Here is a 15612-nt window from a genome sequence, read left to right as displayed (position 1 = left end):
CAACTCTCACTTAAGAGTGAGAACATGCTATGTTTGGTTTTCTGTTCCTGTGATGGTTTGCTGAGGATGATGGTTTCCAGCTTCATCCATGTCCCTGCAAAGGACATGAACTTATTCTTTCAAAAGAATCAGCTTTTTGTTTCATTGTTTTTTTCTATTGTTTTTCTGTTTTCCATTTCATTGATTTCTGCTCTTTCTTATTTCCTTCCTTCTGCTTTCTTTGGGTTATATTGCTCTTCCTTTTCCACGTTCTTGAGGTAGGAGCTTAGATTACTGAATTCAGACTTTTCCTCTTTTCTAATATCAATATTTAATGCCATATATTTTATTTTAATTTCCATTCAGGTCAGTATGTGTTTTTAAAAAACTTTTCTTGAGGCTTGCTGTTTGAACCATGGATTATTTAGAAGTGTGTTGTTTAATTTCTAAGTCCTTGGGTATTCCCCTGTTATCTCATTAAATTCCATTTTGGTTAGAAAACCAGTCTGTATGATTTTAGTCCTTTTACATTTGTTGAGGTTTGTTTTATGGCTCAGGATATGGTTTATCTTGGTATATATTCTTGAAAAGATGGTATATTTTGCTAGAAGGATATAAAAAATAGTAAATATGAATCCACCTGAAGGATAAAAATAAGTGATTTTTTTTCCTTTGGCAGTAGAAATATTGTTACTAGCTGAACAAATTATCTTTACTTACAGCCTGAGTTATACAAAAAATAGGAATACATCCGTTTTGGTGGTTTACAAATCTAATTACATTTTCATATTTAAAGTAAGTAGTGGTGGATATGTGAAGTGTCATTTTATTTGCCACAGAGGTTTTTTCCCATTCGAATTGTAATTTTGTGGATTTTTTCATTTTGTGGTTGCTTTAGTGAAAAGAAATGTTAGAAGAAGTTTGTTTTAAAGTAAATTGAACAATGCATAAGAATATAGGGTAGAAAAAATAAATTTTGGATTGTAGTTTTGACAACGCCTTCTTCCTCTCTTATATTTGGAGGATCTTTTCAGATAGACGTATATAGAATGTCCTGTGTGCCATTCTTTGAGGCAGCAGCACAGTCCTTTGGATGCTGATTTAAGAGGAGGTTAGTCATCTGCCATTTCTTTCTCCTGGTGCCCCGTCTCACTCACCTCTCCTAATAGTCTAGCATTAGCCTTCTAGAGAAATTCAGAGGTCTGCCAAGGTAAGTCAGCAAACCAGTCAAGGGCCAAGAGGTCAGGAATGTGTGAGCAGCTGAGTCAGGGGACTGGAATCAGAAGTGAGGGTGAGTCAGGGCCGGGGCTGACTCAGGCGGGCTGAGGTGGTGACCTGTGGAATCACCTGGCATCCTGGTGCTCCAGGGCAGGGGCAGGCTCACTATGCTGAGGCCTGAAACTTCACCTCTCCCAGGGATCAGCTAATAGATGTGGCCAAAGAATTCGGTCCCAGTTAACCTTCCCTTCCTCTTTTGTGTTAGGTCATCTGTCAGAAAAATATTAACCAACTTTAGGGTCCCATGACTTTCTTTCTCTTTGTGGAAATGGGAATGATATCACTGCGAAGAATCATGGAAGAGGTTGTGGAGGAAAAGGAAGAGGGGGGCAAATAAATTAGTGAGAAAAAGAGAAACAGGGTTGGAAAGCCAGGCAGACATTGGGCGCTTCTGCAAGAATTGTAAACTGTTCTTATCACCAAGTCTGGTCCATTCTGTCACTCAGATGAGCCTGTCCAGCCTTCCTCTCTCTTATTCCCAACACTTTAGCCTTTTTTTTTTTTTTTCCCTTGAGATGTAATCTCGCTCTTGCCGCCTAGAGTGCTGTGGCGGAGTCTCAGCTCACTGCAACTTCGCACTCCCTGGTTCAAGTGATTCTCCTGCCTCAGCCTCCCAAGTAGCTGCGATTACAGGCATGCACCACCACACCCAGCTAACTTTTGTATTTTTAGTAGAGACAGGGTTTCACCATGTTGGCCAGGATGGTCTCGACATCCTGACCTTGTGATCTACCCACCTGGGCCTCCCGAAGTGGTAGGATTACAGGCGTGAGCCACCGTGCCCGGCCACTTTTAACTGGAGTCCCTCCTCACAGCTGTGGGTTGGTTGGAGTGAATGAGTGAGAACAGCTTGTCAAGGGTGACCTTTAGCTTTCAGATAGGTGACTGGGTGAATATTGGAGGCATTAAGAAGGACTAGAGGAGGTCCATGTCTTTGAGTGGTACGTGGGATGAGGACTTCCATTTTGTGCATGTTGAATCTGACTGTGCTGAGTTTGAGGCATCTATGGGACACCCGAAGAGGAGTGTCTGGCACAAGAGAAAGGGTAGGCTGGACCTACTGATTTTGGTTGGGCCCAATAGGTGCTTATAGTAGTTTCATGCTCCTAAACAGGAGGCTGTTTGCATTCTGTCCTTGTTTTATATTTCCACTGGGAGGAGTGTTTTAGGACTTCTTACAGATGACACAGTAATTGTAGACCTGGCCCTACCAGCCATGCTTGAGGTACTGTGTAGATAATCTACTTCTTTGCTGTTAGTTTTCCCAGCCCAGTTTAACTATCTCCTGATGCAAGCGAAGCTTTTGGGTGGACAAACTTAAAATAACTTTATTACTGGTACAATCATACTAAACTTTAATCGCCCAGCAGCTAGAAAGACTAGGATTAGATACTTTATTGTATGTGTGCATTTTGATGAAGGGAAGAGATTAGTGTTTGTAAAGTCAGATTATTATCACAAACAGGAGTGCTCCTCCTTGGGAGATGAGTTCTTCCAAGATGATAAGTGAATTCCAAAGAACAACTTTTTCTTTTTTTTCTTGAGCTTATTTAACTTTTTTTAAAGTTTATTTTGACTTAAGCCAATATTACTTATTTTCAGGTAGACAGAGCCAAAAAAAAGAAAAAATGTTAAAGAGGAGGATTGGTTTGTTGTTGTTCTGGGCAAAAGTGATACTTAGTGGGAACATTTGGCCAGGACAGACATACTGGGTTAGGATACATTTTTTTCTCAATAGCATTTTGAGGAATTCTTAAGGTTTTTGATGTTCTCTGATAATGGTAATAATGTAAGCATCATTGGTTATTACCAAATGCATCTATATACTCAGATTTTCCTTTTGTTCAGGATATCTTATATTTTAAAAAGATCCTTGTTGGGGCAGATATTTATAGAGAGCCAAGTGTTTAGAATTGTGATGAGTTGCTAGTTTTGTAGATCGTGCTGTTGAGAACATTGCCTTTACCGGTTTTTTACTTCTCTTAATGTGCATATCTGTGAAATAGAGTTGCTGTAAAAGTTCAAATGCTGCCAGATAGGCTAAGCAGGGAGGAAACACATGAGATGACCTTTCTCAGAGAGTCACCAATATTCTGCAGTTTCTGGATAAAGGTATTGATCGACTTACGACCTATGCAACTTACGACCATTTGACTTTACGACCACAATTCGCTAGCCACGACTGCTCCGCGTATAGCAGCGCAAACGTTGCCCAGCTGGGCGTACGACAGTGCGGACCAGCTTCCGGCAGCACTACCATCTCCGCGTGCATATAGCCTACTCAACTTACGACCAAATCGTGTTACGACCGGTCTGTCGGAACCAATCATGGTCGTAAGTCGAGCACTGGCTGTATAGTGTTTGAGTATACAGAGGGTACAGGGTTTTGCATGGACAGACGTTTTCATTTCTTTGATATGTATACCTGGGAGTAGAGTTTCTAGGTCATAAAATAACTGTTTGAGGAACTCCCAAAATGGTTTCCAAAGTGACAGCACCATTTCCCATTCCCCCAGTAATTCATGAGGGAGGGTCCTGATTTCTCCACATTTTCTCCCACACTTGTTATTATCTGCCTTTTTTATGATAGCCATCTTTGTGGGTGTGAAATGGCATTTCATTGTGGTTTTGATTTGCATTTCTCTGATGACTAATGATATCAAGTATCTTTTCATGTGCTTATTTGCCATTTGTGTATCTTCTTTGGAAGGCTATCTGTTCAGATTCTCTGTCCATTTTTAAATTGCGTTGTCTTCTTATTATTGAGTTGTAATAGTTCTTTTTATATTCTGGATACCAGTCTCTTATTACATATTTAATTTACGATATATTTCTCCCCCTTTTGGATTATCTTTTCACTTGTTAAATACTATCCTTTGAAGCACAAAGATTTTTAACTTTCATGATGTCCAGTGTATCTATTTTTTTCTTTTGCTACTTGTGTCGTGTCTAAGAAACCATTTCCTCATCCAAGCTCATGAATACCTTCTCTTCTTCTACAGTTGAGTGAGAAGTGAGCAGAAGTGGTGTAGGGACCACCTCTCCCAGAAGGGGCTGCAAGAGAGACGGCTTAGCCATGCCATCCTTGATCAGAAAGGGGATGATCAGCACTGAGAAAGCCCAAGGGTATGCTGGTCCCTACAGTCAAGCTGCATTAGTTGACAGGATCATTTATATTTCAGGACAGGTACACAGCTTTCAAGTGGACCTTTCAAGTGGCCAGCTTATGCTGACGGTGGGTAACAGAAGAAGCTAAACAGGCTCTAAAGAACATGGGTGATATTGTGAAAGGTGTAGGCTGTGACTTCACTAATGTGGTAAAACAACTGTTTGGCAAGCTGACATAAATAACCTCCGGGCTGTCAATGTAATCTACAAACAGTATTTCAAGAGTGGTTTTTCTACTAGGGCTGCTTACCATATTTTGCCACTTTGCCCAAAGGAGGCCGGCTTGAAATTGAAGCAGTAGCTGTTCAAAGACCTCTCACAACGGCCTGATTATACGTGGGCCCAGTGCTGTCTAGTCTGGAATTTTTAGCATATTAATTATCACAGTTGATGTAACATCTTAATTAACATCTTGATTTTTATAACTGATGAAAGTATAAGTTTGACTAAAATATCCAAAGTTATGGAAAAACTGTATAATAGAATTAAACATGAATTGAAGATTAGATGATGAATCCAGTTACTGATGTTACCAATTACACTTATGCACACCCATATCACTGAATGTAGGAAGCAGATGCTCATTACATAGTCAAATAACAGGGAAATAACGTGGGAAAGATGAGTTATTGTTCCTGAGAAATAATTAAGAACACACCTGATTCAAATAAATTTGGTGATGTGAAGTATTTAGTTATCATGTCAGGTATGTGATTCTGGTAATTCAGCTTTTACTAGAGTAAAATTAAAGTATTTAAATTTGAATCGTGGAGATAAAGGAACAGAAAATGGACCAAAATTTTAAATAGGTAATATTTTTCTGATGGAAAGGAAATAGACATGCAGATTTAAGATTTACTTTTTTTCTAATAATTTAATAGTTTTCGCTTTTACATTTAAGCCTGTGACTCATTTTGGACTAAATGTTGAATATAGTATGAAATAGGAGTCTATTTTATTCTTTTGCATGTAGATATCATTTGTCCCATCACCATTTGTTGAAGAAACGATTCTTGCCCCATGGAATTGTCTTGGCGCTATTCTGGCCCTCTTAAGTTTTATTTTCCAGGCTTCCTACCATTCAAATTGTTTCCCAAACATTAGTTTTGGTGCTAAAGCTCGAATATTAAAGCATCTACTCAAAAGAAACTGTTTAGACCGGAAGCGACTGAGGTACGACTAAGTTCAAGTTAGGGTTACTGCCATTGTAGGTGGGTGAGAGGTTGTGAGAGATACTAGAGAGATTATGAGGAAAATTAAGCTGTTACTTAAAAAAAAAAGATAGCATTTTCTCTGGATGTCTGGAGGTCAGAGAAGCATATTTTCAACCCTGCTTTGTGTGCAGTCTTACTGATGGTAACGTGGTCACCTGGAGAGATTTTGTGACAGACACAGTTTTTCTCCTGTAGACTGGACTTTTAGACATGGACAACAGTAGTTACTTGAAGTAGTGAAAAAAAAAGCGATAAAAATCAGGGGTTCTCACAGTGACTGTGTTGCTTTGCTATTAAAAAGCTGTGTGACCTCAGGCAACTAAGGTCAGCCAACCTTGTTTCATCTTATGTCAAATGCGGGTACTGGATTTATGACCTCTGGTCGTTTCTGGCATTAAAGTTCTATGTGATGTTGATACATTTGAAGATGATGTTAACATGGCCAGGCTTTGATGTTTAGAAACCACATTATAAAAACTTACCTAGCAGTGCCAGAAAGTAAGGAAGTGCTCCAAACACACACACAGACAGACACACACACAGACACACACACACACACACACACACACACACACACACCAATGAGGTATGGCAGAGGGACACAGGAACCAAATACAGAAGCTGCCAGTGGCCAAAGTCACAAAATAACATAGTATTGAATTATGTCCCCCAAATAAAATAAATGCACATCGGTTTGCACTGATGTAACAAGTAATTGAATACATAAATGGGGAAGAATAGATGAATCTCCCTTCTAGAAGAGTTCCAGATAATTTATTTAGATACGTTGCCTTCAAGTAGGTTGGGGCTCACTCCCCACTCTTTAAATGAATTCCTTCTAGAGTGTACAGGTTGAAGTGAGGGAGAAAAGAGTCATTTTTGGGGGAGGAGTCAGTGGAAAAACCTGACAAGCATACGTCAGCCAGGTGATCAGTTTCAGCATCAGTCACATTGATAGTATATACCCTTGATATGATGTGCTGAAGATGACACTTTACCTTTGTGGTATTTCAAATCCATACCCCCAGTGTAAACATCAGACAAATCTCAATTGAGGAACATCCTACAAAATATCTGACCCAGTACTCCTGAAACTGTTAACGGTCATCAAAACCAGGGAAAGTCTGAGGCGCTGTCACAGCCAAGAGGAGCCTGAGGAGCTGTGATGACTGAATGTGATGTGGTGTCCTGAATGCGATCAAGAGCAGGAAAAGGACATTAGGTAAAGACTAAGGAAAGCTGAACACAGTATGGACTTTGGTTAATAATAATAGATCAGGATAGTTCATTCATTATGACAAATGTACCATGTCCATGTAAGATGCAGTAAAAGGGGAAGCTCAGTTGAACGGGAATTTTGTATTATCTTAGCAGTTTTTCCATAATCTAGAACTGTTCTAATTTTTTGTTAAAAAACTTACGTGGGGGAATATTCTAATACCAGTTTGGTGCCTCTTCCGTGAAGTCATCCTCAAGCAACGTCCTTCCCACAGTGCCACAGCTCCCTCCATGGCAACACTGGCATCTCTGTTACGCCACTGGTACTGTAGTTAACTTCCTCTCTTGTCTGCCCTGCAAAGCTTTGAGCTCCTTATTCATCTTTATGCACAGCTTCTAGCACACAGGAGGCACTCACATGTTTGTTAGCTGATACAATGAAGGAATGAGCAGTAGAACATTTATTTCCTGCATCCACTACTTGTACCACTTTTTGCTTCAGGTTGCTGTACTCAAAGATGCTCACACTGTAGCTAGGAGACAGAATAGTAGTGGGATAATGATGGCCATGATGTAGGAAGAACAGATGAATCTTCCTTATAATTTAGGAAGAGAAAGAAATGCCTACTCTCTCTACTTTAGAGAATAGCAGAAGGTTTGCACTGACAGTGTGTCAGAAAACTGATTAAAAAATGTATTTATCCCAAGAAAGATTCAAATGGTACTGGGACCAACTCCCCTCCTCCTCTACCTTCACTCCCCAGCAACTCACTTCCAGATACTTCCAGTTAAAGACTTTATATTTTCATTTAAGGCTTTTACTGTTTGAAATCCTCAGATATGATGACTGATCTGGAGGCATACACTCGATTTATCAACTAAAGCCTCAGGTTTCTCATGCTGGTGAAGGCAGAACCTGGAGACCTGGCAGTAGGCAGGCACCTCTTAAGGGAGAAAATTAGAGGATGTGAGCCACTCAGTGACCCCAGAAATTGAGCTCAAAAGATGAGATGGGCCTAACTTGATCGGTTTCCTCGGAGGCATCACACACATTTCTGGATTATGCTGCAGTCCTCCCTGATAGCACAATGCACAGATTAAGGAGTTCTAGGCTCTTATTTGCAAGGAAACTTTGTGAGCAATAGATCTGCAACTTTGTTTAGACATTGACATTTTTCATAGGTTGAATCTGATAATACTCACAAAGGCACATAGATAAAATAAAAAAGATATTTCTAAAAGATCATAGAAAATATAAATTTAAATAGAATAAATTCTGGGGACCATAGGATACAAATACAACCCAGCCATGTGGTCCAATAATCCTGATGGTGAATTAGAAATGTAGTCCTGAGACCTTTGGCAAAGTGAAAAAGGAACGTGATCAACTTCATGATTTTTGTTGTCCATAAGAAAAAAAAAAAAAAACCTAAAACATTTCCTCAGGGAATTAAAACTTCTCTTGACATATAATTGTAGAAATTATACCCTAGTTTCCTTGCTTAGCCTGGGGACCTGGGGACCTCATGAGCAGAGAGAGAGGAGGTAGATGATCCAGGCATGCATACTGTCATCTGTACATGCCTCAGGCCCACATGTCACTGAGGGAGAAACAAATCATTGTCCCAGAGTCTTGAACAGGCCCTCAGGTATGGGCATTTTATTTCCAGATTTTACTTCCTTACTGTGAAGTGTGAGATAACATCTGTCCTTCTGCACGTGGGATAAGGGATGAGTCTAGCTGCTAAATGTGAGTATATGAGTATTTCTGATTCTGAGGTCTGATTTGATACTGGGAGTTAACAAGATAAGGAACATAATAAATATGCTAGACCAGAATTAATACTTTAAATGGTGAGTTTATGACTTCAAATTTGCAGCAAAGTTAATGCTGGTAAAGTTGAATCATATTCATCCTCTTGCCTTTCTTTTGAAAATACTGAAATTTAATAAGAGCTGAAGAAGATGTTCCCTAGAAGTCAGGAATCAATCAGAATCACTCCAATTATGCTGTCTTCTTTTGTCAGGGTTACTAGGTAGGAGATTGGGGCCATAGACAGATTTTGGAAGGAGCTTCCTAGTGATGGATGACAGAGCTCTTGGTCCTGTCCTGTTAACTTGTCTTTCATGACATAAAGACACAGAAAGCATACTTATCAAGGCTGTATGTGACTCAGAGCAGGCAGAGAGAGCCCAAGTACAAAATGGCAGACCCAAGTTTCACAGTGATCTCCATGGTCAGAAACAAGGGCTCCTGTAATCCCAGCTACTTTGGAGGCTGAGGCAGGAGGATGGCTTGAACCCCAGAGGTGGAGGTTACAGTGAGCTGAGATTGCGCCATTGCACTCTAGCCTGGGCAACAAGAGTAAAACTCCATCTCAAAAAAAAAAAAAAATCAACTTGATTAAACTGAAAAGAGATACATGTCATGGCCTGTTTCTTTTTCTTTCATTTTTGGGGATTAACTATAGAATGCAGACCTGTGAATTAGTAGGACTTTTGGATGACCCTAAGCTCCATTCCCTGGCAGCAGCACAGATATACTCATGTGCATAAGTAAACAAACAAGTTCTAGATGCCTCCGAACTAGTAACCCATCCTTTCTAGTAACCTACCATTTAGTGGATTCAGCGAGATTGCATATTCTCAGATTCTATGCTCTTCTTTCCATCTACTGTGGCTATAAGAGGTGCTTGGTAACTTTCCACAATCAGAGGTCTTCCATGAATAACCAATAGTTATGGAGCGCCAGTTGTATATATGACATTGGTCCAGACAGTGTAGCTAAGAAGATAAGCAAGACATAGTCCAGATCCCTAAAAGACCCAGGCATCTCTCCTAAATATGTATGCATGAGGGATGGATTCACGTGCCACAGTTGCAACCCTCAGTACCTAGAAGAATGAGACAGACAGTAAGCGCTCAGAGAGAGATGTGAAAACGCTGATGAGGGTATAAACCTGAAAACCACTTAAAAAAATAAATCTGCAAAGCAAGAGATGGAGGCTCCAAAGACCATGATTTTTATATGCCGGTGCTCTTGCCATTTAAAAAGTTTTACATTTATAGGTTCATCTAGTGACTTATTGTTCTCAAGGCATAGCCATCAAATGAATATTTGTAACTGGATAGTGTGTGAGTGGGGAGTGGTTGAGAAGGATCTGTATTCTGAAATGGAGGCCAAGAAGCTTTGTTTATGATGGAAGCATAGAGGTGGAGTTCTCGTTCTCTTCTGCTTGTCTCTAGGTCTCTGCTGTGGTTCTGTTGAAATCAGGCTGTGAAGGAGCCCACCTCTGCCACCACCCTTTTTCTTTGTTCCCTTTTTCCCCTCTGCACCTGGATTCAGCATTTAACACCCTTCATATGAGCAACTTATAATAAACTACTCATACGTGATTAGGCCATTAAAAATACAAGTAGAAAACGTAAAAGCAGAAGGAGGGATGGATTTTATTTTGGGAAACTGGCTGATCCCATGAACTTTCTGTTCTTTCTCTTTGGGGCTAAATGGTCCTGATTCTTCATTTTAGAATAATTGCAAACTGGTGTGCATTACATTTTCCATCCCAGAACAACTGGATTATGGCTTTCTGTTCATTCCTGAACTCCAGCCACTTGCAATGGTGCACAGTGTTCAGCTGGCATCCCATCCAGCAGATTTTGGCCAAGGGTGTTCCCTGGAAACTTGAGTGTCTAGGCATGAGCTCAGACACTGGCGCATTTGCCATCCCTCTAAATGTCTCCATGTGCTTCATGTACAATACTAACTGTAAAGCCAGAAGGTAGCTCTTCTGCTCTGCATGCAGTAGCTTTCTCTTTGCTCCTGTCTTAGGGATTTATCACTCATTCCTTGTATGACAGGAACTGTGAAGATTGTTGTCATCACCTCTACTGGAAATGGCTCGAGGGGAGAAGAGGTCTTTTAAAAATCTTTCTTTACATCCTTCTGGGGGCTTTATAGGGTAGAAGATCAGTTCATATAACTTGGCTATACCCTGTGGGTCCTTAAACCATGATGCCTTCCTGTAGTTTCTACGTGAAGCTTTTCCTGTGAAATCTCTGAAATAACTTTGATGTGTAACGTAGAAACCAGCTGTCAGCAACTCATTTGCATGGTATCATCAATATCCTTCTAGCTTTCTCAGTCAGCTCATTTACCACCAAGCTTTCTACGTAGTTGGTGTTGGTCTCATTACCAGCGTCCTCTTGGATTGTAAGATGCAGTGACCCAGCTCTCAGACCTCGAGGTGGCTTTGACCTGTTTTGTGGGAAGGCCTCCCCTCCCACAAAAGTATTCCTCATGCTTATTACTAGCTTGTTTCTTTAAAATCAACGTCTTGTAAAACGTGAATTTCTGGTTTTATACTTGCGATGACTCAAAAACAGCCTTCATTTGCCCTTTTGGCCTAGGAACACCATTAAGGAGAGAAAGAAAGGATGACAGTAAATAATCATATTACTATGATTATTTTATTAACCCATTAACTAGGGTTAATACTAGTATTAACCCTAGTAAACCTAGGGACTGTCTGGGAAAATACAAAGGTATAGCTACTGTACAGTTTTCAGGTTCTGCATATGAAAGCATTGACGAATGATTTTGAGGTGGTACTTATAAGCACCAAGGAAGGGTATTAAATGAATCCACATTGTCTTGGGAGGCGTTTCACATGATTTGGAGTGTGACCAGCCCCATTTTCCCTTATACAGATTAACTTTAATAAAGCATTACGTCTCAATTCCATTGTAAACTTCATTAATGCCAAGTGAAGGCGGAGGGAATTGGGAAGACCTCTATTTTCATATGAAAGCCTAACTTTGGAAGCACATAAAGCAACTAATTGACAAGAAAAATGAAAGCATATTTCCAGGAGGCCAAGAATGTCTTGGCAATCCAGATAAATGCTGTTTGTAAAAGCAAAACTGATAACCAGGAACGACTATGGAATGGAGACTTCTGAACTTCGAGATAAGATAAATGAGTGACAGACAGGAGGAGGAATGTGTGTGTTTCAGGGAAAATGTTCACAGGGTTATTCTAAATCTCAGTTAGACTGGCTCACCATGGCGGCAAATATGTTAAAAAAAAAACAAAAAAACCCAAACAGCCTTAGTTTCTTCTTTGTAGGGCCTTAAAACCAAAACGTGACTATTTCTTAGAAGTTCATGATAATTTTTAACAGAATTACCTACTGAGAAGATCAAGAGTTGTGCTTGACCTGATATTTGGGTCAAGCCCTGCCTTCTACTCCAGAGGTCCCCAACCCCTGGGCCATGGACCGGTACAGGTCTGTGACCTGTTAGGGATCAGGAGCATGAACCCTATTGTGAACTGTGCGTGCGAGGGATCTAGGATGTGTTCTCTTTATGACAGTCTGTAATAACTAATGCCTGATGATCTCAGATGAAATGGTTTCATCCTGAGGCCATCCCTCCCCCACATCCCCCCCACCATCCGTGGAAAAACTATCTTCCACGAAACTGGTCCTTGGTGCCAAAAAGGGTGGACACCTCTACTTCCACCTGACTGCTGCTGTATTCCCTTCCAAGTCTGTCTTGTAAAGCAATGATCAGGAAAGAGGTTGGTGGCCTATAGCTAGTAGTTGGGGTGGTAGGCGGAATATCATACAGGATGAACGCATGTGCCCTGGAGTCAGTCTCACATTGAATCCTGGCTGTGTGCCTTGAGTCAGGTCACTTCCCTGGTTGGATCTCCAGTTTCCCAATCAATAAAATGAGGATAATCACGGAGCCCAGCACATGGAGCACAGTGGGGGTGAAATGAGCCCATACATTCGGACTTGGTAGCCCAGTGTCTGATGGATGCTGATAGACTCAGAGAGGGGAGAAGGGTGAAGGGCCAGGTGAAGGGCCAGGCACAGCAACTGCTCTGTGGTCCCTGAGTCCATCAGAGCTAAGAAGGGTGGCAGTTGCATCCACATTCTGTGGAAGCAGCATTTCAGCCATCCAAACAGAGCAGCCGACCCCAGGAAAGGGAGGCCCCATGCCCTCTGACCCCCCTGAGACCCCACCTCCTACTGTGTCTGGTGGTATGGGGATGGCTGGAAAGTGATATTCCAGCTGGTGCAGGGCCAGGTATCTTCCGGCAGGTCCCTGGAAGTGCCTGGTGTATCTGGTGACTTCAGACGAAGGGCACTGGTGACAGCGTTGGTCCAACAGGAAAGAAGGCCTTCGGCAAGAGGGCCTCTTTGTTTGCTCCTGTGTGCGCACCTTGTCTGCCCTGGCAGGCGGAGCTCACTGTTGGTTTTGTGGAACAAAGAACAGGCCTGGTTAGATTGGAGTGGGAACTGGGGGCAGGTTGTGGGGAAGGAGGTGGGGCGGGTGGTGGAAGGGGAGGGGTGGGAAGGTCCTGGCAGAGCTCCTGTTGTGACAGTACACTCTAGGAGCAGCATCTGGCAAGCGTCTCCTGGCCTCAGCAGGGGAAAAAGAATAAAGGCACACTTGCATGCTTCAACTCTGATCCCGCAAAGTAAAAGTCTGCGGACAAGGGTCATGCGTGGCCTGAACCTCTTCACTCTTGGCTTCTTATTTAACATAAATAGGAAAATTATTGGGGCTAGCTGCTCACCACAGAATGGGGTGAAAGAGAGGGCCATTGTTTCCAGAAATGCAGCAGTTCCACAGGAATGCAAATGGTGGCTTCAGCTCAGGCCACAGGAGCCGAGCATGTATGCTGTGCAGCAGAGATGCGGGCTGGCACCCATGCACACACGGGCGGCCTCCTGTAGGATCCCTGCAGGAAGAAGCCCGGCCATTGTGTAGGGAGGCGTTCCTTTTTCACATTAGTGGGCCCTTCTATTTTCCGGGTGCCCTCAGTGTCATGCTAAGAAGAGTGTAAAAGACATTCTCCACGTCCTTGAGGATCAGAGGTGTGGATGGTCTAAATAGAAAACAAGCAAGCGGAAAGTAGACAGCCCTCGCAGGCTTCCACACCGTGGCACGTGCTGTTCTCCTTCATTTGCGCTGCCTCTCCTTTCTCTCTGTGTGTGGCACCAAGCTCTCTGCAGCTTCACCCGTCTCACCCACATAGAGTTGAGGCTCCGTCACCTCCTCTTTGTAGCACTGGGTTTCTGTCTCCACTGTGGAATGTATAGTCTTATGTTGTGCTTTCTTTTCTCACACGAGTTGCTCATACCTACGTTAATTGGTACAACAGTTTTTTTTTTTTTTTTTTTTTTTTTTCAGGGGCTTGCTCTGTCACTCAGGCTGGAGTGCAGTGGCTCTATCATGGCTCACTGCAGCCTCAGTCTCTCAGGCTCAAGTGATTCTCCCATCTCAGCCTCCCAAGGAGCTGGGACTACAGGCATGTACCACCATGCCCAGTGAATTTTTTGTAGTGACAGGGTTTTGTCCATGTTGCCCAGGCTAGTCTCAAACTCCTGGGCTTAATTAAGTGGTGCATCCACCTTGGCCTTCCAAAGTGCTGGGATTACAGGTATGAGCCCCTGTGCCTGACCTGTTTTTTTTTTTTTCCACCCCTTTCTTGAGTATTTACTTGTGGCCAGACACTGCATTAAGCCTATGAGCAAAACTGTGTGCATGCTGTCTATCCTAAAAAACTTACAGTCTAGTAGAAGAAAATATAAGAAAAAAAATCATACAAGTAGGTAAAAATTGCACCCATGACAAGGCTTATGGAAGAGAGGGGCTAGAATTTGACCTCCGTTGGGTGGGTAGTCAGGAACCATTTCCTTGAGGAGGTGAGGATTAGTAAAGAGGAGGCAGTCTTCCAGGCAGATGTGCAGAGGCTCTGGGGTGGGACGAAGCATGGTACAAGAGGAACTTTTTTTTAGAAAAACACGAGTAGAAGGATGGGATGGGTGAGGAGGAGGAGGAGTGTGGCGTGAGATGGGGCTGGAAGGGCAGGTAGACCGTATAAGGTCTAAAGGTAGACCACGTGACAATAAAGCCACTGAAGCACTTGGTGGACGGTAACATGATCTGATTTGGGATTTTAAATAATTTCTCCTGCCCCAGTGTGTGGGGATAGATTGGAAAGGGCAGGAGAGGGGATGTGGGTAGACCAGCTTGGAGGGTCTTGCTGTTGCCCAGGAAGGAAATGTTGGCAGCTTGGACTTGTGTGCGGGAGAGATAAAGGTGGAGAAAGGAAGGAAGATCTGAGATAAACTTGGGAACTCATGAGATAAAGTTAAATGTTTTTTTTTTTTTTTTTTTTTTTTTTTTTTTTTTTGAGACAGAGTCTTACTGTGTCACCCACGGTGGAATGCAGTGGTGTAATCTTGGCTCACTGCAACTTCTGACTTCCAGGTTCAGGTGATTCTCCTGCCTCAGCCTCCTGAGTAGCTGGGATTACATGCCTGTACCACCACACCTGGCTAAATTTTGTATTTTTAGTGTAGACAAGGTTTCATCATATTGGCTAGGCTGGTCTCAAACTCCTGACCTCAAGTGATCTGCCCACCTCGGCCTCCCAATGTGCTGGGATTATAGGCATGAGCCACCATGCCTGGCCTAATGGCTTTTCTTATTATGTAACTTCTCAGAGCCTTTAATATGTGGGTTAATGTGAATTGTGATTCTCTGAGAAAGGACTCAACTGTAAAAATTTTCCACACTTATATGACTGGGCCACAAATGTTTTTTCAAAGAATCTTCCACAGTACTTTTATTCCATAGCATACTTCTGGGGAAATACTGCATTACGTAATTCCTTCTTTTTTGGGTACTTTCCACAGAGAGTTGTGGATACTATACCAAGGTCTGTGACTGGGAA

General features: G+C 42.1%; 1 protein-coding gene and 1 pseudogene across 3 annotated transcripts in view; both read left to right on the top strand.

The window, feature by feature from the left end:
• The window catches only part of CGNL1 (cingulin like 1), a 116138-nt gene that overhangs the window by 47774 nt on the left and 52752 nt on the right, over positions 1-15612 (top strand). The gene's annotated exons all lie outside the window — the stretch shown is intronic.
• On the top strand, positions 1986-5274 carry LOC116564324 (annotated as a pseudogene).

The sequence above is a fragment of the Sapajus apella genome, unplaced genomic scaffold (assembly GCF_009761245.1).
Source record: "Sapajus apella isolate SASKATOON/1434 unplaced genomic scaffold, GSC_monkey_1.0 scaffold37, whole genome shotgun sequence".
Classification (NCBI taxonomy): domain Eukaryota; kingdom Metazoa; phylum Chordata; class Mammalia; order Primates; family Cebidae; genus Sapajus; species Sapajus apella.
This window is presented reverse-complemented; position numbering and strand designations above follow the sequence as displayed.